Here is a 22861-nt window from a genome sequence, read left to right as displayed (position 1 = left end):
ATCCCTAATTTAGTCCTCAAATGCGCATGGCGCTCTCTCACTTCGGAGCCCTGTCGTATTTCAAGGAAACAGTTTAGGGCTTTTTCTCCTTTTATCCCGTATTAAAGGAAAAGTTGGGGTCTACACCAGCCTCTTAGTGTACAAAAATAAAAAAATTTACACTAAGATGCTGGTGTTGCCCCATACTTTTTATTTTCACAAGAGGTAAAAGGAAAAAAAGACCCCCAAAATTTGTAACACAATTTTTCCTGAGTACGGAAATACCCCATATGTGGGTGTAAAATGCTCTGCGGGCGCACAACAAGGCTCAGGAGTGAGAGCGCACCATGTACATTTGAGGCCTAAATTGGTGATTTGCACAGGCGGTTCTGACATAAACGCAAAAAAATAAATACCCATGTGTGACCAAATTTTGGAAACTACACCCCTTGCAGAATGTAACAAGGGGTATAGTGAGCCTTAACACCCCACAGGTGTTTGACAAATTTTCGTTAAAGGAAATCTGTCATCAGAATCACCCGCACTAAACCTGTTACACAGGCTTGTAGTGCGGGTGATCCTGATTAAAACGCTTCTTACCTCATTAAAAACTGTGCAGCAGTTCGCCAGATATCTTCATTTTTAGTTATATGGTACTCCCAGGCTTGGGACTCAGTGGGAGGTCCGCAGCATCAGCACGGACTTGCTTACGTCATTTTAACCAGGCGGAGCGACTGCCCGACTCATGAATATTCATGGCTGCCTCATCGCAGTCTTCCTCCTGGTGTAGGTCACGTGGGTAGCGCCGCGCATGCGCCACGCGTCGTACACCCGGAAGCGGCATTCTCCTGCATATCTATCTATGCAGGAGAACGCCGCTTCCGGGTGTTGCTGTTATGGAATCCCTTAGTTCCGACAGTCCAGTCATCTACAGATGTGCCCAGGCCTACTCCTGTGGTCGAGGAGGTTTGGCCTTATCAGCGGGCACCAACTAAAGTGCCTCGGGCTGTTCCTGCAGAGGAGGTTTGGTCGGCCCAACAGGAACCAACGTCTATTCCCCCAGTGGAGCAAGCTGCTGCGGTGCAAATGGTGGTCACCATCAGCCCCACCATTACCAAGTCTACCTTGTCCAGGGTGAACTGGAACACTCGAGTGAGTCCATTAGAGGGGGCACAGTCCCGTGGAACCCGTTACATGTCCCAACCTCGGAAACATTCCGACAGGCGAGGTTGGGATGGCAAATATCCAGGCTGAAGAAGTCTACCAGTGATAATTTTGCTATCTGTCACTAACTTTGCTTTGTGAAGTACTTTTGTTGTTACAGGTTATGCAACGTTCAAGAAGTGCCTGACGAAATTGTCAAGAAGTTTATTCGTAACCACACATGTAAGGCTGAGTTCACACTACGTTTTTGCCATACTTACTGTTTTCAATCCGTTTTTCTAAAGAAAACCGTATGCCAAAAAAACGGATGGAACCGTATGGAAAAAAAAAAGTAAACCGTATGCGTTTTTAAATAGTATACTGTTTTTAAAAGTGCATACAGTTCCGTCAGTTTTATAGAAAAAAAACCCATACGTTTTTGAAAATTTTGTCCATTTTTAATGGGAGGGGTCTTGGGTGGGGACTTTAGGATTCAAATGCGCATGTGCAAAGTACAAACGTATACGTTTTTCCCGTATGGAACCGTATACGTGTGCGTTTCCCATTGACGTCCATGTTAAAAAAAAGGTATGCGGTTGCAGTACGGTTTTTAAACCGGAGACAAAATTGTGGTCAACCACGGTTTTGACTCCGGTTTAAAAACCATACTGCAACCGCACACGTTTTTTTTAACATGGACGTCAATGGGAAACGCACATGTATACGGTTCCATACGGGAAAAACGTATAAGTTTTTACTTTGCACATGCGCATTTGAATCCTAAAGTCCCCACCCAAGACCCCTCCCATTAAAATGGACAAAATTTTCAAAAACGGATGGGTTTTTTTTCTATAAAAACTGACGGAACTGTATGCACTTTTAAAAACAGTATACTGTTTAAAAACGCATACTGTTTACTTTTTTCCATACTGTTCCATCCGTTTTTTTGCCATACGGTTTTCTTTAGAAAAACGGATTGAAAAAAGTATGGCAAAAACGTAGTGTGAACCCAGCCTAAGCATGTGCCCGGCTTTTAGCCGTGATTCTTTACTGAGAACTCAGAACGTACTAGAACTGTGGAGCGGTACTAGAAAAACATGTATATACTATACCTGTCTAACATTTTTCCTGTCCACATGTACAGAGTACTCGCCTGGCCAGAGTGTTCCCCAGAAAATATAAATCAAGCACGTAGAGCGACAGAGTTGCTGCATATAAAGGTAACACTGGTATGTTATATAAAAACATGTATAGAGTTCTGGGGAGAAGTGGTTAGTGCCGAGGGGCCCCAGTAGCTAAGGCATCAGGTAGAGAGCCTCAGGCAGCATGATCCGACTCAAGTATATTAAATGTGATAAAAATATAGTTATAAAGGTAAGGAATCCCACATGTTTATGTCCCATTATTGAAAGGAACATGTATGTACATTTTCACAAAAATGCTACATGGACTTGTCTAATTTCTTTTTATTCAGACCTGTGAAGGACATTCGACAATAATGCCCCAGGAACTGTCAGTTTAGACCCCACTGGCAACTTCCAGTCGTCCGCCCTCCAGGACTGGGCACCGAGGGCGGCTGTGTTTAAGATGGGGAGTTTGTGATAGCCCAGTATGGGAGTTGTTACCCCGTACCCTTGCTGCTCTGTCAGGCAGCCTCCCTGGAGCGTCCCCTGCCCCCCCCTCATGTGATTGTTACCCAGGAAGTATCAGTGACCAGGTGACTTAAGGGTGACCAATGGGACCCCACCAGAGTCTCCCTTATAAAAGCCTTGGGAGGAGTCTCTTTGCTCTCATATTTCCTCAGTTTTTGCTGAGGTGCCTAGGAGTGTGTCTGGAGTCATAGCAGTACTAACTCATAGGCTATCAAAAGGCAGCCCAAAAAGACCCTTTCTTCCCATATATCAAAAAGTGTGAAATTAAAAGTGCAATCTTTATTATATTAGGTCCGCACTTAACAATAGTGTTTTAAAATTTGGAGCACCATACAGTCCTACTTATATATATGTATATAGATTGACCATCCGGTCTATTGGAATGAATACACTCTGAAGCGAAGAATCATAGGAGCCTCAAGTCAAGTCTGCAGCCACAAGCCTACAAATAAGCTAAAGTCACAGCTTAGTCTGTCTCCAGTCAAGTCAGTCACTGTCATCTATTGTCAAGTCAGCATGGCCTGCACTAAATTGTCCAAAACTACTGCATGTCCCAGCAAGCTCTTAAGGTCTCTGAAGTCACTGGTCACCTCCGTGGGCCCTGGCTGAACTGTATAGACCAGGGGTGGGCAATTATTTTTCCCATGGGGCCACATGAGAAACTAAAAATTTTGTGGAGGGCTGGGTAGTTTCCCCCCCCAGATTAGGCAGCATAGTTGTCCCCCAGATTAGACAGCATAGTTGTCCCCCAGATTAGGAGCATAGTTGTCCCCCACATCAGGAGCATAGTTGTCCCCCAGATCAGGCAGCATAGTTGTCCCCCAGATTAGGCAGCATAGTTGTCCCCCAGATTAGGCAGCATAGTTGTCCCCCAGATTAGGCAGCATAGTTGTCCCCCAGATTAGGCAGCATAGTTGTCCCCAGATTAGGAGCATAGTTGTCCCCCAGATTAGGAGCATAGTAGTTCCCCATATAAGGCAGCATAGTTGTCCCCCAGATTAGGAGCATAGTTGTTCCCCAGATTAGGCAGCATAATTGTCCCCCAGATTAGGCAGCATAGATGTACCCAAGATTAGGAGCATAGTTGTCCCCCAGATTAGGAGCATAGTTGTCCCCCAGATTAGGAGCATAGTTGTCCCCCAGATTAGGAGCATAGTTGTTCCCCAGATTAGGCAGCATAGTTGTCCCACAGATTAGGAGCATAGTTGTCCCCCAGATTAGGCAGCATAATTGTCCCCAGATTAGGAGCATAGTTGTCCCCCAGATTAGGCAGCATAATTGTCCCCGAGATTAGGAGCATAGTTGTCCCCCAGATTAGGCAGCATAGTTGTCACCCAAATTAGGCAGCATAGTTGTCACCCAGATTATGCAGTATAGTTGTCCCCCATATTAGGAGCATAGTTGTCCCCCAGATTAGGAGCATAGTTGTCCCCCATATTAGGAGCATAGTTGTTCCCCAGATTAGGAGCATAGTTGTCCCCCAGATTAGGAGCATAGTTGTCCCCCAGATTAGGCAGCATAGTTGTCCCCCAGATCAGGAGCATAGTTGTCCCCCAGATCAGGCAGCATAGTTGTCCCCCAGATTAGGCAGCATAGTTGTCCCCCAGATTAGGAGCATAGTTGTCCCCCAGATTAGGAGCATAGTTGTCCCCCAGATTAGGAGCATAGTTGTCCCCCAGATTAGGCAGCATAGTTGTCCCCCAGATTAGGAGCATAGATGTCCCCCAGATTAGGAGCATAGTTGTCCCCCAGATTAGGCAGCATAATTGTCCCCCAGATTAGGCAGCATAGTTGTCCCCCAGATTAGGTAGCATAGTTGTCCCCAGATTAGGAGCATAGTTGTCCCCCAGATTAGGTAGTATAGTTGTCCCCCAGATTAGGTAGTATAGTTGTCCCCCAGATTAGGCAGCATAATTGTCCCCCAGATTAGGAGCATAGTTGTCACCCAAATTAGGCAGCATAGTTGTCCCCCAGATTAGGAGCATAGTTGTCCCCCAGATTAGGAGCATAGTTGTCCCCCAGATTAGGAGCAAAGTTGTCCCCCAGATTAGGAGCATAGTTGTCCCCCAGATTAGGAGCATAGTTGTCCCCCAGATTAGGAGCATAGTTGTCCCCCAGATTAGGAGCATAGTTGTCCCCCAGATTAGGAGCAAAGTTGTCCCCCAGATTAGGAGCATAGTTGTCCCCCAGATTAGGCAGGATAGTTGTCCACCAGATTAGGAGCATAGTTGTCCCCCAGATTAGGAGCATAGTTGTCCCCCAGATTAGTATAGTTGCCCCCCAGATAAGGCAGCATAGTTGTACCCCAGATTAGTTGTCCCCCACATTAGGCAGCTCCCCCCCCCCCCTCCCCCCTCACCCCACACCCCACACACACACACTGACACAGACACATATAAACACAGACACATACACAGACACATATAATCACACACAGACACATATAAACACAGACACTCACCCGCCCTGCGCAGCAGAGGGAGACAGGATACACGGCCTCTCCTTCTCTCCCCTCCCTGCTCTGCCTATGGAGGGTTGTAAGACTGCACGGCAGAGAGAAAGCGAGGAAAGGGGAGAGAGGAAACAGGAGGTGCACGCCCCCTCCCCAGCACTGTACAATCTCTTCCTGTCATCGCACGGAGCTCTTACTGTGACAGGCTGGTGGTGTGAGACCTGGGCATTGTACGGCCCGACAGTCAGCGCGGGCCGGTCAGAGCCAATCAAAGGGCTATATGTGGCCCGCAGGCCATACAATGCCCAAGTCTGGTATAGACTGTACCATCTGTCACTCAGTAAAGCTACTGTTGTCTGTAACTTGGCGTCGGAATCATTATTGCCCCCGTGCTTAGCCCAGGATCCAGCGGTATACCTTCGTGTGGTATTGAGGATAAATCATGCCCTGGCGTCACGAATACAGGAGGTTAATGCCATCTTCCCCTAAGGTAATTCCATCTGCCCTGCAGCTCACACCCTCACCCCATTTTCACCCATCCAAAGGATAGGGGATAAGATGACTGATCGCGGGGATCCCACCGCGGGACCCCACCTCTGGGCCCCCCTCAATCTTTGTGCAGCACCCAGCATTCATTTAGAACGCTGGGTGCGGACGGTGGGGGTCGTGACATCAAGGCCACGTACCTGGTGACATCACGCCATGCCCCCTCAATGCAAGTCTACAGGAGAGGGCGTGGCGCGATGTCACAAGGGGTGTGACCATGATGTCTCGACACCCGCCGCCCGTGCCTAACGCTGGGGCAGCGGAGTACCCCTTTAACCTTTGCTCCTGGCTGCTTGGGCCCTGCAAAAGACTTTGATATCCTAAAAGCATGTGTTTTACATGGAGAAATTTGCAAGACATAATACCACCCCGGTTTACAGTTTGTGTGTGGTACTGCAGCTTCACAGACACTCTGCACAAGCTCTATTGACTCAACCTATGAACAGACTGGGCAATGTTTTTGTAAGAAATCCGCCATGTTTATGTAGTCCTATAACACATGACCTAAACAGGTACATTTTATAAACCAATCCAAAATAAATAGGGGGCAAGATTTACATGTCAAAGTTAATGGGGGAGATCTATCAAAACCCGTCCAGAGGAAAAGTTGCTGAGTTGCCCATAGCAACCAATCAGATCACTTCTTTCATTTTTCTTTCACTTTTGAAAAGTCCTCTGAAAAAGAACAAATTCCAGGGTTATATGCACACAAAGAATATGAACCGGAGCACTCACCCGATGTCTTCAAGTTCCGGTAACGTTCCAGAGGTCCTCTTTGGACGAGAGCGGGGAGGCGGTAGAGGTACCGGGGGAGTTCAGACGCTGGCCACGGTCCGTGGCCAGCGTCTGAACTCCTCCGGTACCATCTTCTGCCACCCCGCTCTCGTCCGAAGAGGACCTCTGGAACGTTACCGGAACTTGAAGACATCGGGTGAGTGCTCCGGTTCATCTTCTTTGTGTGCATATATTTCTACGGACCTTGATTTCCACGTGAGCACCATCTGAATTGTTCCCTTAGCGGTTTAATTAGTGCATCCATAGTGACATTGACACACATTAGTGTATGCAGTATTGCAGTGCCGATTTTCTTTTGTCTTTGATCTGTGGAAATTCCTGGGTTACCTGACACAACATGACTAATAGCTGGCGCACATTGTTTACTTGCCCTATGTCCTGTCCATAAAGCTGAGGTTTTCTAAGGTTACGGGAGATCTAACACTGTAAGTATAGTGCCTATTGTGCCACCCAAGAGGTTTCACAACACGGAACAGAATAATACGGTAATAAAATCACAAGCTAATTTATTATTCAACTTTTTTTTTTTCTTACTAAAACTTAATTTACATAAAAACCTAGTTTTTTTTAAACATAAAAACTTAAATTACAACCCCCAACATGCCGTGCCCCTAATCTTAACCCAACTGTTTTGTTTTCCTGTAACAGCGCTGTTTAACCTGTATCTCTCCAGCTTTGTAAACCTACAACTTCCAGCAGCTCTTGTCCCTAAACCTAACATTAAAGGGGTTATCAAGGAAAATATATTTTTATATATCAACTGGCTCCAGAAAATTAAACAGATTTGTAAATGATAATGATCACAGGAAGAAGTAGTAATAGTGGAGCAACTCACCCGGTGCGCTGGAGGTAATTCAACCGAAGAACATCGCGGTCAAGCGGGGAAGCTGAAGATGTTACGGGGGGAAGTCAGACGTCGGGCCACAGCCGTATCGCACCGTTTGGTGGTTCTTCAGGCCCCAGCGGTCGCTGAGGCCTGACGAAGCACCAAACGGTGCGATACGGCTGTGGCCCGACGTCTGACTTCCCCCCGTAACATCTTCAGCATCCCGCTGCTTCCCCGCTTGACCGTGACGTTCTTCGGTTGAATTACCTCCAGCGCACCGGGTGAGTTCCTCCGCTATTACTACTTCTTCCTGTGATCATTACTTTTTACCTGTGCCATTAGCGTTAGAGGGAGAATGAATGAACAAGGAAAAAAACCCGGTGCTGGTAGCGCAAACCACTGCAGGAGCTGTTTCAGGTAGGTATACTTCTTTATTAAGCCGTGCAACAACGCATTTCAAGGCCACAATGCCTCTTCATCAGGAAAAATGGCTTACCCATTTTTCCTGATGAAGAGGCATTGTGGCCTCGAAACACGTTGTTGCACGGCTTAATGAAGAAGTATACCCACCTGAAACAGCTTCTGCAGTGGTTTGCGCTACCAGCACCGTTTTTTTTTTCCTTGTTCATTCATTCTGATATCTATCGGTCGGAGTTCCTCCATACCGACGCCGGGGAAGCAGCACCACCAGTACCTTGGTCTTGAGTGACCCATGCGCATATAGTTGTTGTGGCTCTCTCACAACAACACCAGGTGAGCAGTGTCCCTTTGAGTGTATTCTATTCAATGTCCCTGCTCCTAATACCTGTAACGATACCGCCCTATGGGAAGCTCTGCCTCTCTTTTATTCTTGATATATTTACTTATTAGCGTTAGCGCACCACCCATAGGAGTCTGCATACCTGCCTTACCAAATTACGTTGTATCAGGAGTTTTCATTCAGAGTCACATAGGACTGTGCCGGATCTCTCTTTTCTTCTGGGTTCACAGATTTCTAAATGACTTCTATTAAAAAATCTTAATCCTTTCAGTACTCATGAGCTGCTGAAGTTGAGTTGTTCTTTTCTATCTAAGTGATCTTTGATGACACGTGTCTTGGAAACTGTCCAGAGTAGAAGCAAATCCCCATAGCAAACCTCTTCTACTCTGTGCAGTTCCCGAGACAAGCAGAGATGTCAGCAGAGAGCACTGTTGTCAGACAGAAAACAACAACTCAACTTCAGCAGCTGATAATTATTGGAAGGATTAAGATATTTTAATAGAAGTAATTTACAAATCTGTTTAACTTTCAGGAGCCAGTTGATATAAAAAAAAAAAGGTTTTCCTGGAATACCCCTTTAAAGTGTACTTGTCGCTTTAATAAACTTTTGGCATGTCCTGCTGACATGTCAAAAGTTTTAATTGGTCGAGATCTGAGTGTTCAGACCCCAACCAACTGATAGACCAAGCAGGTAGAAAAGTGCAGCTGACCGAGACAATCCCATAGACTTACATTGTAATATTGTCTCGCTTTTCTTGTTCTAGTGACCGGTGAGGGTTTGACTGATCATGTCTCTACAACACGTGAAAAGTTTTTAAAGTAATAGTGCCTATTTAATGTTTTAATGTTAATTGCAGTAAATTTTACGTATATATATATATATATATATATATATATATATATATATATATATAATGTTATGGCTGGTGTAAAAAATGATACAACAAATGAGAAAAGAATATCGATCTCAATCCCTTGAGGCTTCTTTTGTTCCCAGCTTTTCATCTCTTCTCCTTGCTTCCAAAATTTGATATCTCGAGACGGGACACTGTTGCAGTCGATATTAGTTGAACAAGCGGGTCCTGCTGAGACATTTTATCTTGGACGCAGGAAGAAGGGACGAGCAATGGAGACCAGAGGGAGTTGTAACTGGAGCAACAGGGGACCACGTTAGGGAAGTATCACTTTTTTTTTCTTCCCCAGTCTCATCATTTATTTATTAATTTTTTAAATTATACTAGATTATACCTACTTAACACAATCTGCTTGCTAAAACTTTCTAATAGTGTTTTCCAACTATTGCAAAGCAAAAATTTTCAGCATGCTGGGAAAAAACCAAGCAGCCACCCTTTTAGTCTTGCAATAATAGCCCCCTATAATAATAGCCTAGTCTTTATTACACTCTCCTCAAGGAGAAACCTTACCCTCTCCTTACTGTAACCTAATCCACTAAGATAATACAAATAAGATAATTATTGGCCAAAATAGCTGTTATTTGCCATTTTGGTTAACCATTGTCCGTAAATTACACATACATTTTTGCTTAAAATAGTTGACAGCTGACTAAAGTTTGAGAAAAATGTATTTGGTCATGCTGGACTTTTTCACTTTGGTCGGCTGGAAAAAACAAACAAAAAACCCAAACAGTTCATAGCATGATCGCCAGAATCCAGATGATATTTTGTCACTTTGAACAAGTTAATGGCCTGTTTTTGTAATGCCATTGTGATCTGCTAGTTTATTCCAGTATGTTGCTGGCACAATACTTCATACAAACAATCCCATAGGACTTTGATCTTCATGTTGAGGCCAATGAAAGTCCCATGTGTATGGCCAGCATAACATTTATTGAGGAAGATTTATGGAAACATATACATATAGAAATAGTGTGGTACTGACCACTGCATAGGTTAGGTCTCCCAATATTAATTAGAAAGAATAATAGTTAAGGGAACCTTTAAAATATTGATTTTAATTTTTATCCTTAAAAAACGTACAAAAAACAAAATAATGAATAGTAATTATTCTTGACCGCCACCAGTGTATATACTACTTTTAGTTCAAACAATGTTCATAATTCCGTAATGATTCTGAAAGTTCAAACAATGTTCATAAGTTCCTGTGTGTTAAAGGTCTATTGATCAGTCTCAGTATAGGGGCCTATTCACATAGGTGGCCGCTATGCTTGCGTTATTCTCCTTTTCTTATTTCAGTGTGTAGTAGACACATCCATATTGAAATACCAGTGCTGTACAACAACAATTCCGTCATATATTGCTCGTTATGCTGTGCTGAATTGCAATTATTCCAATATCATACTATACGCTAGTTCACATCCATGCCGGTTGCGATTTATTTTTTGTACTCCAAATAGATTTGTTCATTAGTACACAGGGTTAATCGCCGTCCCGGACGTATATCCAACACCCTATGTGTGTGCTTGTTCACACTCCTACTAGTTAATCGTCAACCTGGGCGTATGTCCAACCCCCTATGTATGTGTTTATTCACACTGCTGCCGGTTAATCGCCGTTCTGGGCGTACATCCAACACCTTGCGATAGTGCTTATTCACACTCCTGCTAGCTGCGATATATTAATAATTTAATTAGAGTTCTTCGATAAATCGCAATAATTCGCCGGCTTGGGCGTATATCCTCCACATATAACACTCTCCGATTGTAATTAATTTAAATCACATATAAACATGTACGGACCTAGTTATTCGTCCTCGTATTTGTTTTGTTTTTGTAGCTCTAATATCCACTCTGCGTTATTAGATTTTAGCTCTATGTTCACATTATTGTGTTCATGTCTCAACCTCTTTTCTCTCCTTGAGACGTTCACAGTCACCACAGCACCTCATTCATACAGTGTTATCTGTTCATTAATATTATACTGAGGTGTATATATTCACTGCACTGAAGAGCTCTATGTAGTGAATATTCAAGGTGTAATTTATACACCTCGATTCTTCACTATTACTTATAGTGAGTATATTAATATGTATGTGAACACATCAACCATCACAATATCAATAAATCACCACATGCATATTTCACACAGTTTGTAGCCTTTTTGTTACTCATGCATAAATAGGCTGTTATATATATTCAGGTGTAACTGGGTGATTGCATATAAACCTTTGAGTACGTAAAGACTCTGTTCACATTATTTTGCGGTCACACATATTATTCAGCGCGTATAGAGCCAAGTGCAGATGTGAGGATATTGTCCGGTTTAAATATTTATATAGTAGATTTATAATTATGCGCAATATGTGAGGTTCAAGCGTTGGTAATCATTGATTGTAGTTATATTTGCTATGCACAGTCTATAATACGAATATCAGCAACTTAAGACCTTTATCATATTGGTATATTTAAATATGCACTTATTTCTTTTTGTTATCCATTTGCATATTTGGTATATTTGATACAAGTGTTCCGTAATTGTTATTCACTTGGTATTATGTTTCTTTTCTCACAGGAATCCATTTACACTTTACATGGATGCATTGCCTTATATTTCTTGAAAGGTCAATAGAAAAAAGTGTAGATCAAGAGAAAAACCTGGTGTAGATCAAGGATGCAGTTCACATTGTCTAGGTTCGACGCGTTTCTTTTGCCAGGTCTTCAGGAACCATATTAGGCCATTTTCTTTTATCAGAAGTATAGAGCCAGGTTGTTTGATGTCCGACACTGATGGCGGTCAGCACCAAATGCCGCCATTGTATCTTCCTTAAATAGGACATCATTCCCACTCCACCCTCCTTCCTTTCTAGTTCTACCTATCACTGCTTGCTACGTCAGTTACCTGGCGTGTCTATGTGCAGAAAAGATATGTATTAGGACCAGGTGTATGGGGGAGTGTAATCTGGTCAGGGTTAGGGTAGTGACACACGTTCTAACCAATCTGTCAGTTTCTGTTTGAGTGGAAATAGTAAGGCTGCAGTGTTATATTAATACAAAAAATCTACATTCTTAATGTTGAAGCGCTGCAATTTTATTAGCCGATCAGATATATAGCTTTGAAAAAATGTTTTTTATTATTTATTTTATTGTATTTTATTTTACTTTATTATTTTGCGAAGAGTATATCGGGGACGCGAGGGGAAAAGATTGTTTGATTTTTTCCTACTTTATATGAAACTTGAGAATGCTATGAATTCATTCAATCCCTTGGGTCTGACTGAATCCATAAGAAATGTCCATTTAGCTTCTACTTGTAGGAGAATTTTATCCCAGTTCCCCCCTCTCACTGGGGGCTTAACCACTTCCAGTACTTGTACCTTTAGTTCTCTAGGGTCACCGTCGTGACTACATGAGAAGTGATTTCCCACTGGGGTGTCTCTCCGATGCCTTATATCAGCTAGATGTTCCTGTACCCTATTTTTCAATGTTCTAAATGTTTTGCCCACATAGTTAACCGGGCACGGACAACTCAACACGTAAACCACCCCTTTCGTATTGCAATTTGCCCAATGTTTCAGGGGGAATAACTTTTGATTGGTGGCACTTTCACAACGATTACCCCTTTTAATATGTGGGCATACAGTGCATCCACTACACGGATAGGTACCTTTTGCTCCCGTTTTTAACCAGGTCTCCTGGCTTCTTTCTGGTTCAAAATTGCTTCTTATAAGTCTATCTTTCAAATTCCTACCTCTCCGATATGTTATAGAGGGATCTTCGGGTAGCACTGCAGCCAGTGTTTTATCTGCCCTCAATGTCTCCCAATATTTTTGGAAGATTTCTCTCACCTCCCTCGATTTAGCATCATAATTGCCTATTATTCTGAGAACCTCCTCTCCATCCTGTTTGGGTTTTGGAATCAATAATTCTGTCCTAGGGCTTTTAAGGGCCCTGTGATAGGATTTTTTTTAGAACTTTATTGGGATATCCCCTTTCCCTCAGTCGTTGTCTTAACTCCATAGCTTTAGTTTGAAATTCAGAAAGGCTTGAACAATTTCGCTTTACCCGTAGATATTGTCCTGTCGGTATACCCTTCCTCAAGTGGAGAGGGTGATGACTCTCCCATCGAAGAAGGGTATTTGTGGCTGTCTCTTTCCTATGAAGCGTGGTCTCAATAGTGTTATTAGTTGTCAATTTTATTTTAATGTCCAAAAACTCAATTTCATATTGACTAATCGTATGAGTAAATCTGAGATTGAATGCGTTACTATTCAGACTTTGTACGAACTCTTCAAATTTGTTTTTAGATGACGTCCAGATTAACAGGATATCATCTATACAACGTATCCATAAACTAATATGTTGTGTCCATTCAATCATTTCGTCTCCGAATACGGTTTGGTCCTCCCACCAGCCTAAATAAAGATTAGCGTAACTGGGGGCGCAAGGGCTCCCCATAGCTGTTCCACGCTGCTGATGGAAGGACCTCCCCTCGAAGACAAAATAATTTTTAGTAAGAACAAATGACAACAATCGGATGACAAAGTCATTGTGTGGAATGTATTGAAGTCCCCTAGTTTTTAGAAAGGACTCAGTGGCGCATATAGCGTCTCTACATCCAAAGACGCCAAATAGGACCCTTCTTCAAGCACTAATCCCTCGAGTCTCCTCAGTACATCCATTGTATCCCGTACGTATGATGGTAGTGAGTATACAAATGGTCTAAGCACTTGGTCCACGTACTGACTTGGGGCTTGCGTCAAGTTATCCACTCCTGACACAATGGGTCTTCCCTTCAGTGGGGGGTACCCCTTGTGTATCTTGGGAATAGTATAAAAGCATGCTGTTTGTGGCATGTCTGGTTTCAGATATTCATATTCAGCATTACTTATCAATTTCTCTGTTTTGGCTTCATTCAGTATTTGTAACAGCTCAGCACTAAATTTTTTTGTAGGATTTTCCGGCAGACACTGATAGCATCTAGCAGATTGAGGCACATCTTTTTATATTCCTCCCTGGTCATCAATACAATGTTTCCCCCTTTGTCCGAGGGTTTGATGACCAGGGAGGAATCCCGCTCCAAGGTTCTTAGTGCCTGTTCTTCTGCCCTAGTGAGATTTTGTAATACACTGGACCTGGGGTCCAGGGATCTCAGGGCTTTTGTTACAACATCTGTAAACACTTCTATATTGCTATAATCTCCAATCGGGGCTGGTCTCGTACTCTTTTTATGTAATTTAGTGAATGGCCCCAGTCCTTCACCTAACGATGCTTCTCCTGTTAGATCGACCATGTTGTGAAATAATGGCATGTCATCTAATTCTAACCCCATTTCTCTACTTTGTTTTTGATCTTGTAGAAGGAAATATTTCCTCCATTTCAATTTTCTTCTAAACAAGTTAAGATCTTTAACCCATGTAAATGGGTCAAATTTTACTGTGGGAACAAAAGTGAGTTCTCTGGCTAATAAATTCATTTCGGCCTCACTTAATATTTTCCCTGATAGATTTATAACTTGCAGATCTTTTGAAGTGTTTGCACTATGTGTTGTGCTTACTGAGTCCTGTATGTTTATTGGGCCCCACTCCTGAGCAGGTAATTGGATATGTTCGACGGATTGTCTAAAAAACCACCTCGTCCGCCCCTTGATCCTCTAGGGCCTCTCGCTCCCCTCCTTCTACCTCTATTGAATCCTCTATCTCTCGTACCTCTTGGAATATAGTAATTACTTTGTGGCCTCTCAGGGTCCGATTCCTCGCATTCAGAGGATGATATATCTGTTTCTTGAGGTTGAGCCCCTGAATTACGTAAGATTTCGTATTCTTGTTTATTTTTAAAGTCCTGAAGATCGCGTTTAAACTGTATATGTTTACGCTCTTTTATGTATGCCACACATTTTGATACTGTTTCTTCTAGTATTTTTTCTTTATTTGAAAATGTAGAATCTTCTTTAAATATTTTTATATTCTCCATTGTTTGATTTAATTTGACCGTTATTTGTTCAAATTGTATTTTCTCCTCTTCCAGAATGATACGCATCAAACGAAGGGAGCTCTCTGTTGCCTCTTTCTCCCAACGGTCTTTTATATTTGGCGTTTGTATCCGTGATGCTGGTGCTAGTGGGATTCTTAGGCCTCTTGGTACAATAGAGTTTGCGAGATAGCTTTCTAGACTTGATATTTCCCAGCTAGAGCGGGCATGATCCTTGAACAATTTGGTCACATTTTTAAACGCTTGTTTAATTGAGGTTGCTTGAGTATTGAATGTAACTTCTTTTTCGGAAAACACCTCCTTTATATCCTCCAGCCAACGGTTTCCATCAATTTTTCCTGACAGTAATTTCGCCATACCCTCATTCGAGGGGAATTATATATAGAAATAGTGTGGTACTGACCACTGCATAGGTTAGGTCTCCCAATATTAATTAGAATTGTCGTTGTTGTACAGCACTGGTATTTCAATATGGATGTGTCTACTACACACTGAAATAAGAAAAGGAGAATAACTCAAGCATAGCGGCCACCTATGTGAATAGGCCCCTATACTGAGACTGATCAATAGACCTTTAACACACAGGAACTTATGAACATTGTTTGAACTTTCAGAATCATTACGGAATTATGAACATTGTTTGAACTAAAAGTAATATATACACTGGTGGCGGTCAAGAATAATTACTATTTATTATTTTGTTTTTTGTACGTTTTTTAAGGATAAAAATTAAAATCAATATTTTAAAGGTTCCCTTAACTATTATTCTTTCTGAAACATATACATAAGCTTACTGATATAAAAGATTCACACAATTTGGTTGTGCGCCGCATCGCCAGTCATCCGGTTTGCTCCATGGATGACTAAGGTGCCGCAGCAGAGATCACGGGGGGTCCCAGCAGCGGGACCCCCGCGATCAGACCTCTTATCCCCTTTCCAAAGTCTAGGGGGCGGAATACCCCTTTAACAACCTAAAGGGCAGGGTCAATAGCAACCATGGCACCTAAGGCGCTTGACAGTGGGAGTAAGCTGGTCACTGAATATCTTTTGAACAAGTGTTTTGACAGCATTTGTTGTATCATGAATGGGCACATAGCATGCAGTAAAATAAAAATAAAAACTTTAACCCCTTAACGACGAGCGACGTAAATGTACGTCCTGCTGAGGTTGTACTTAACGCACTAGGACGGACATTTACGTCCTAAGCATAACCGCAAGCATCGGAGCGATGCCCAGCGGCATCTCCAGCATTCATATTTAGGGGGGGCACATGGGGGGCCAGTGACAAAAGTGGGGGGGCAATTTTAAAACGTGTGTGTATGTGTGTATATATATATATATATATATATATATATGTATATATATTTATATCATAAATAAATACACACACTGTGCAGAACATGTTTAATAAAAAAAAAATGTAAAAAAAATGTAATTTAAAATCTTCATACATTCTTGTTGCACAATGATTTTTTTTTCCGTTTTTGCCGTAGATTTTTGGGTAAAATGACTGATGTCATTACAAAGTAGAATTGGTGGCACAAAAAATAAGCCATCATATGGATTTTTAGGTGCAAAATTGAAAGGGTTATGATTTTTAAAAGGTGAGGAGGAAAAAACTAGAGTGCATAAACGGAAAAACGCTATGTCCTTAAGGGGTTAAAACCTTTGGACACTACCATCAACTTTGATAGCGGCATCTAAAGTGTTAATGTCAAACATAAGCCTGATTGGTGATGTTATACAACACAGTGGGAGCAGGCACTGTGCATACACATACGCCTTGTGTCCTTAGGTCTCATTTACACAGATGGATCCCCAGTGTATTTTACGCTGCGGATCCCCCGACAATGGACCCTACAGTGCTGCCTCCATCTGTGCCTGATCATAACGGCAATCCTCCGCTAGAGCAGACACGCTTTGATGTGTATACTCGCAGACATCGCGGCTGCTCTCGGCCTAGCTCAGAGAGCAGGAGCGGCCATGATGTGCGCCAGTATACACATCAAAAGCGTGTCTGCTCGTAGCGGCGGATTGCCGTTATGATCAGGCACAGATGGAGGCAGCACTGTAGGGTTCATTGTCGGTGGATCTGCAGGGTAAAATACACCGTGGATCCACCCCTTAATGAGCCCTTAGGGTACGTTCACACGTACAGGATCTGCTGTATATTTTCTGCAGCTGATTTTGCTACCTATTGAATCTAATAGGTTGCAAAATCAGCTGCACAAAATATGCAGCAAAAATATGCAGCAGATCCTGTACATGTGAATGTACCCTTGAGGGGTTAATGATAAACTAGCAGTGTGTTCACATGTTGTCCTTCCAGTGGGGTCACTTTCCCTCCTCCAGTGTCCACAGGTCTCCAACAGGTCACATTACCAGAACAATTTATGGAAAAATCGCAACAAAGATTGCGTGATTTTACCGCGATTTATGAAAATTTTGCCGCAATTTCCCCCAAAAAATTGTTCTGGTAATGTGACCTGTGGACACTGGAGGAGGGAAAGTGACCCCACTAGACTGCTACTATACACATGACCCAGCCCCAGGATAGACTGCTGATCAGGGGGAGAGAGGGAGGACACGGGACATCACTCACCTCACATGAAGCGGCCGCTCTGTGTTCTGGAGGCCTGTCAGCTCTCGGCCCCACCCTCTCCAGTGCTGGGGGTGGAGCCATCATCAGTTACCTTCATCCCTGCTCTGCCTGTCTCTGCTAATGATACGCAGACCAGGAGGAGCAGCACAGGGATATCCCTATTTATTTTAAATTGGGGGGGGGGGGGCACAAGGGGGGCATGGCCTGATCTAGGGGGGGCCATGGCCCCCTCTGGCTCCCCCTAGCAACGCCACTGGCGATGCCCGGATCATGCACGGCAGGTCCCGGCTGCTGATCGCAGCCAGGGACCCGCCCATAATGGCGGACACCCGCGATCCCGCCGATGTCCGCCATTAACCCCTCAGATGCCGTGATCAATACAGATCACGGCAAGGGCCAGATTAAGGCTGCCTGGAAGACGGAGCACTTCATCATGAGGGGTCCCCCGACAGTCCCCCCCCCCCCGACAGTCTCCCCCCCCCCCCCCCCCCGACAGTCCCCTTTCCCTTCCACTGAGTGGAACAGGAGTCAGGCCCCCGTTAAAATCAAACGGGCTGCATGGTCTAAAATCACTTTAGTTCAGGTCACTCTTTCCAGCTGTTGCAAAGCTACAACACCCATTATGTCTGGAGAGCTTTAGGCATTATAGGAGTTGTAGTTTTGTAACAGCTGGAGCCTCATATACAGGGTCATCCATTATTACTGCAAAACTTAGAAGTGACGAGAGATCTAATGGGACAGTCAGGAGAATACGCAAACATAAAATGACTCACAGGAGACGTCTTCTCTGTTGTTTTTCCTTTTCTTCTTCATCTGGTTCAGACGCCAGGTCTTCTTCATCTAGTCCAGACGCCAGGTCTTCTTCCAGCTCCATCTTCCTCTGTAAAGTTTGACGCCCGGACATCATTGGTTCCTCACTTTGCCAGCCGATCCTCATCCTCTGTATAAAGACAACAATCAGTATAACCCTTCAAGAGACTGTGTTTTCCCCTGCATATCATCCCCCCCCCCTGCTCATCATCATCCCCTGCTCATCATCCCCCCGGCTCATCATTCCCGCCCTCCCCTGCTCATCATTCCCCCCTCCCCTGCTCATCATCCCCCCCGCTCATCATTCCCCCCTGCTCATCATTCCCCCCCTGCTCATCATTCCCCCCTGCTCATCATCCCCCCTGCTCATCATTCCCCCCTGCTCATCATTCCCCCCTGCTCATCATTCCCCCCTGCTCATCATTCCCCCCTGCTCATCATCCCCCCCTGCTCATCATTCCCCCCTGCTCATCATTCCCCCCTGCTCATCATTCCCCCCTGCTCATCATTCCCCCCTGCTCATCATCCCCCCTGCTCATCATCCCCCCCCGCTCATCATCCCCCCTGCTCATCATTCCCCCCTGCTCATCATTCCCCCCTGCTCATCATTCTCCCCCCTATTCATCATTCCCCCCCTGCTCATCATTCCCCCCCTGCTCATCATTCCCCCCCTGCTCATCATCCCCCCTGCTCATCATCCCCCCCTGCTCATCATTTCCCCCTGCTCATCATTCCCCCCTGCTCATCATTCCCCCCTGCTCATCATCCCCCCCTTCTCATCATCCCCCCCCTGCTCATCATCCCCCCCTGCTCATCATCCCCCCCTGCTCATCATCCCCCCCCTGCTCATCATCCCCCCTGCTCATCATCCCCCCCTGCTCATCATTCCACCCCCTGCTCATCTTTCCACCCCCCCTGCTCATCATTCCACCCCCCCTGCTCATCATTCCACCCCTGCTCATCATCCCCCCCTCATCTCCCCCCTCATTCCCCCCTCATTATATCCCCCTGCTCATCCTTACCCCCCCTGCTCATCCTTACCCCCCTGCTCATCCTTACCCCCCTGCTCATCATTACCCCCCCTGCTCATCATTACCCCCCCTGCTCATCCTTACCCCCCCCTGCTCCTGCTCATCATTCCCCCCCTGCTCCTGCTCATCATTCCCCCCTGCTCATCATTCCCCCCCCTGCTCATCATTCCCCCCCCTGCTCATCATTCCCCCCCTGCTCATCATTCCCCCCTGCTCATCATTCCCCCCTGCTCGTTATTACCCCCCCTGCTCGTCATTACCCCCCCTGCTCGTCATTACTCCCCCTGCTCGTCATTACCACCCCCTGCTCATCCTTACCCCCCCTGCTCCTGCTCATCATTCCCCCCCTGCTCCTGTTCATCATTCCCCCCTGCTCATCATTCCCCCCCCTGCTCATCATTCCCCCCTGCTCATCATTCCCCCCCTGCTCATCATTCCCCCCTGCTCATCATTCCCCCCTGCTCGTTATTACCCCCCCTGCTCGTCATTACCCCCCCTGCTCGTCATTACTCCCCCTGCTCGTCATTACCCCCCCCTGCTCGTCATTACCCCCCTGCTCGTCATTACCCCCCTGCTCGTCATTACCCCCCTCTGCCTCATCATCCTCCCCCACTCATCCTCCCCTGCTCATTGCTCCCCCCTCCTCCTGCTTTTTCTATTTTTCATATTTACTTACCTGGCCGCGCTCGGCAGGCTCAGGAGAGCGTCGGGTCTCGTGGGCTGTGACGAGTTACGTCTCCTGCGGCTCCTCTGCACAACGTCACTCGTCATTTCCTGCAGCGTTGGGGTGTAATGAAGAAAACCGTGCCCTGTAGCTGCGCGGCTGCCGGAAATGAGGAGTGACGTCCCTGACACTGTGCAGAGGAGCCGCAGGAGACGTCACTCGTCACAGCCCACATGACCCGACGCATCACCTGAGCCTGCCGAGCGCGGCCAGGTAAGGAAATATGAAATATAGAAAAAGCAGGAGTAGTCCGGTGCGGGCCCACAGGAGCCGCTGCTGGTCACTGTTTTAAAGTGGCCGCGGCCGGGCTATCGGGGGCCCCGATCTGCTACTAAGCAGCCCGCAGGGATGTCCCGAATGTGACGGGGCCCCTGCGGGCACGGGGTCCGGAGCAGATGCTCCATGAGCGCCAATGATGATCCGGCCCTGATCGTGGGATCTGCAGCATCGTGGTCACCAAAATGGATGATCAGATCGCCTGCAACGCTGCCGCGGCGATCCGATCGTCCAGCACGGCAGATGGAGGTCCCCTCACCTGGCTCCGCTGCCTTCCGGGAGTCTTCTGATCTGCCTTCCCGCAGACCAGAGCAGAAGATGACCGATAATTCTGATCAGTGCTGTGTCCTATACAAAGCACTGAACAGGATTATCAATTGAGTGATTGCTACAAATAGTCCCCTATGGGGACTATTAAAGTGTAAAACTAAAAGTAAAAAAAATAAAGTAAAAAAAATTTGAAAAACCCCCTCCCCCAATAAAAATGTAAACTGTCCCATTTTCCCTATTTCACCCCCAAAAAGTGTTAAAAAAATATTTTATACACATATTTGGTATCGCTGCATGTGTAAATATCTGAACTATTAAAATAAAATGTTAATGATACCGTACGGTGAACGGCGTGAACGTAAAAAAAAAAAAGTCCAAAATAGATGTTTTTTTATAACATTTTATTCCCAAAAAATTTTATAACAAATTGATTAAAAGTTCTATATAAGCAAATATGGTATCAATAAAAAATACAGATCACGGCGCAAAAAATGAGCCCTCATACCGCCGCTTATACGGAAAAATGAAAAAGTTATAGGTCTTCAAAATAGGGAGATTTTAAACATACTAATTTGGTTAAAAAGTTTGCGATTTTTTATAAGCGCAACAGTAATAGAAAAGTATGTTATCATGGGTATCATTTTATTCGTAATGACCCAAAGAATAAAGAACACATGTCATTTTTACCGTAAATTGTACGGTGTGAAAACAAAACCTTCCAAAATTTGCAATATTGTGGTTTTCTTTTTAATTTCACCACACAAATAGTATTTTTTTGGTTGCGCCATAAATTTAATGGTAAAGTGAGTCATGGCATTACAACGGACAACTGGTCGCGCAAATTACAAGCCCCATACTAGTCTGTGGATGAAAATATAAAAGAGTTATGATTTTTTGAAGGCGAGGAGGAAAAAACAAAAACATGATGGGCTGCGTCCTTAAGGGGTTAAAAATTTAAAACTGCATACAGGACAGGAGACACTGTGTAGTCCAATGGTTTTATTAACATAAAATCATTACAAGTTAATTATAATATATTGGGCACCTCCTCATTCATAACATTAACTAGATTGAACTTGTTTTTCCCAGCCTATTGAAGGTCAAGTCAATATCTAAAATTTTGTCGTTCCTGAACAATTTTGCCCTGGGTGTAATCCTGCTTAAAGAGGGCACGGTCATCATGCCATAAGTCACATGGCCTCTGGGGGTGTGGCTATGCTGCAGTGGGCAGGTGGATATCAGAGTGTAAGGGGTTTACCAAAGTAATGCTAACTACCCACCCACTGCCACCTAGCCACACAGCCCAAGAGACCATGTGACTTATGACCTATTGTCCCACTCTGGCCACATGGAATGCTGGGAAAAGTCAGAGACAACAGTAAAATAAAATATAAATCCAATGCAGAGATGTAGAAAAAATGGAGCACTCACCCGGTCTTTGATAAAGAAAACTTCTTTATTGCATCAAATGAATCTTGGCATTCTCATGGAGTGCGGGAGAGCGGACAGTGAACAGGGGGGTGGGGGAGTGGGATGGACGACGGTCCGTATGGTGCAGACAGCGCTTCGTCAGGCCCCCCTGGGGCCTGACGAAGCGCTGTCTGCTCGATACGGACTGTCGCCCATCCCACTCCCCCACCCCACTTGCCCACCCCTGTTCCTGTCTGCTCTCCCGCACTCCATGAGAATGCCAAGATTCGTTTTATGCAATAAAGAAGTTTTCTTTATCAAAGACCGGGTGAGTGCTCCATTTTTTCTACATCTCTGCATTGGATTTATATTTCACTCTATATGAGAAGCACCGGAATGGTCATACAGTTGCAGAAGTTAGATGAATAGTCCCATATATGAAGTAACAGTGCCGGGTAGTTTCTGTGTTGGACTGAGTAAAATAAAATAATTTGCATCCCAGCACTTCCTGATGTGGGTCCTATTCATAAAAATGGAACAGAGCCGTGCACAGAGGTAATAGAAGTGTATTTTACAGTATTATAACTTGGCATCATGGACTCTAAGGCATCATGGACTCATGGACTACCCACCTACTGCCGCCTAGCCACACAGCCCAAGAGACCATGTGACTTATGACCT

The 22861-nt window shown here is 44.7% G+C and overlaps 1 protein-coding gene across 2 annotated transcripts in view; it reads right to left on the bottom strand.

The window, feature by feature from the left end:
- The window catches only part of LOC130290405 (cytochrome P450 2C8-like), a 57297-nt gene that overhangs the window by 14270 nt on the left and 20166 nt on the right, over positions 1-22861 (bottom strand). The window contains exon 10 of one of the 2 annotated variants that reach the window (XM_056538005.1): positions 18571-18599. The exons of the other annotated variant lie outside the window; for it this stretch is intronic. The gene's annotated coding sequence lies outside the window, so the exon portion shown is untranslated. Of the gene's footprint in view, positions 1-18570; positions 18600-22861 lie in introns of those variants that run through there. 2 annotated transcript variants of the gene reach the window in all.

Source organism: Hyla sarda, chromosome 9, assembly GCF_029499605.1.
Source record: "Hyla sarda isolate aHylSar1 chromosome 9, aHylSar1.hap1, whole genome shotgun sequence".
NCBI classification, from domain to species: Eukaryota; Metazoa; Chordata; class Amphibia; order Anura; family Hylidae; genus Hyla; species Hyla sarda.
The sequence above is the reverse complement of the archived record's forward strand: the minus strand, read 5'-3'. Positions and strand labels throughout refer to the sequence as shown.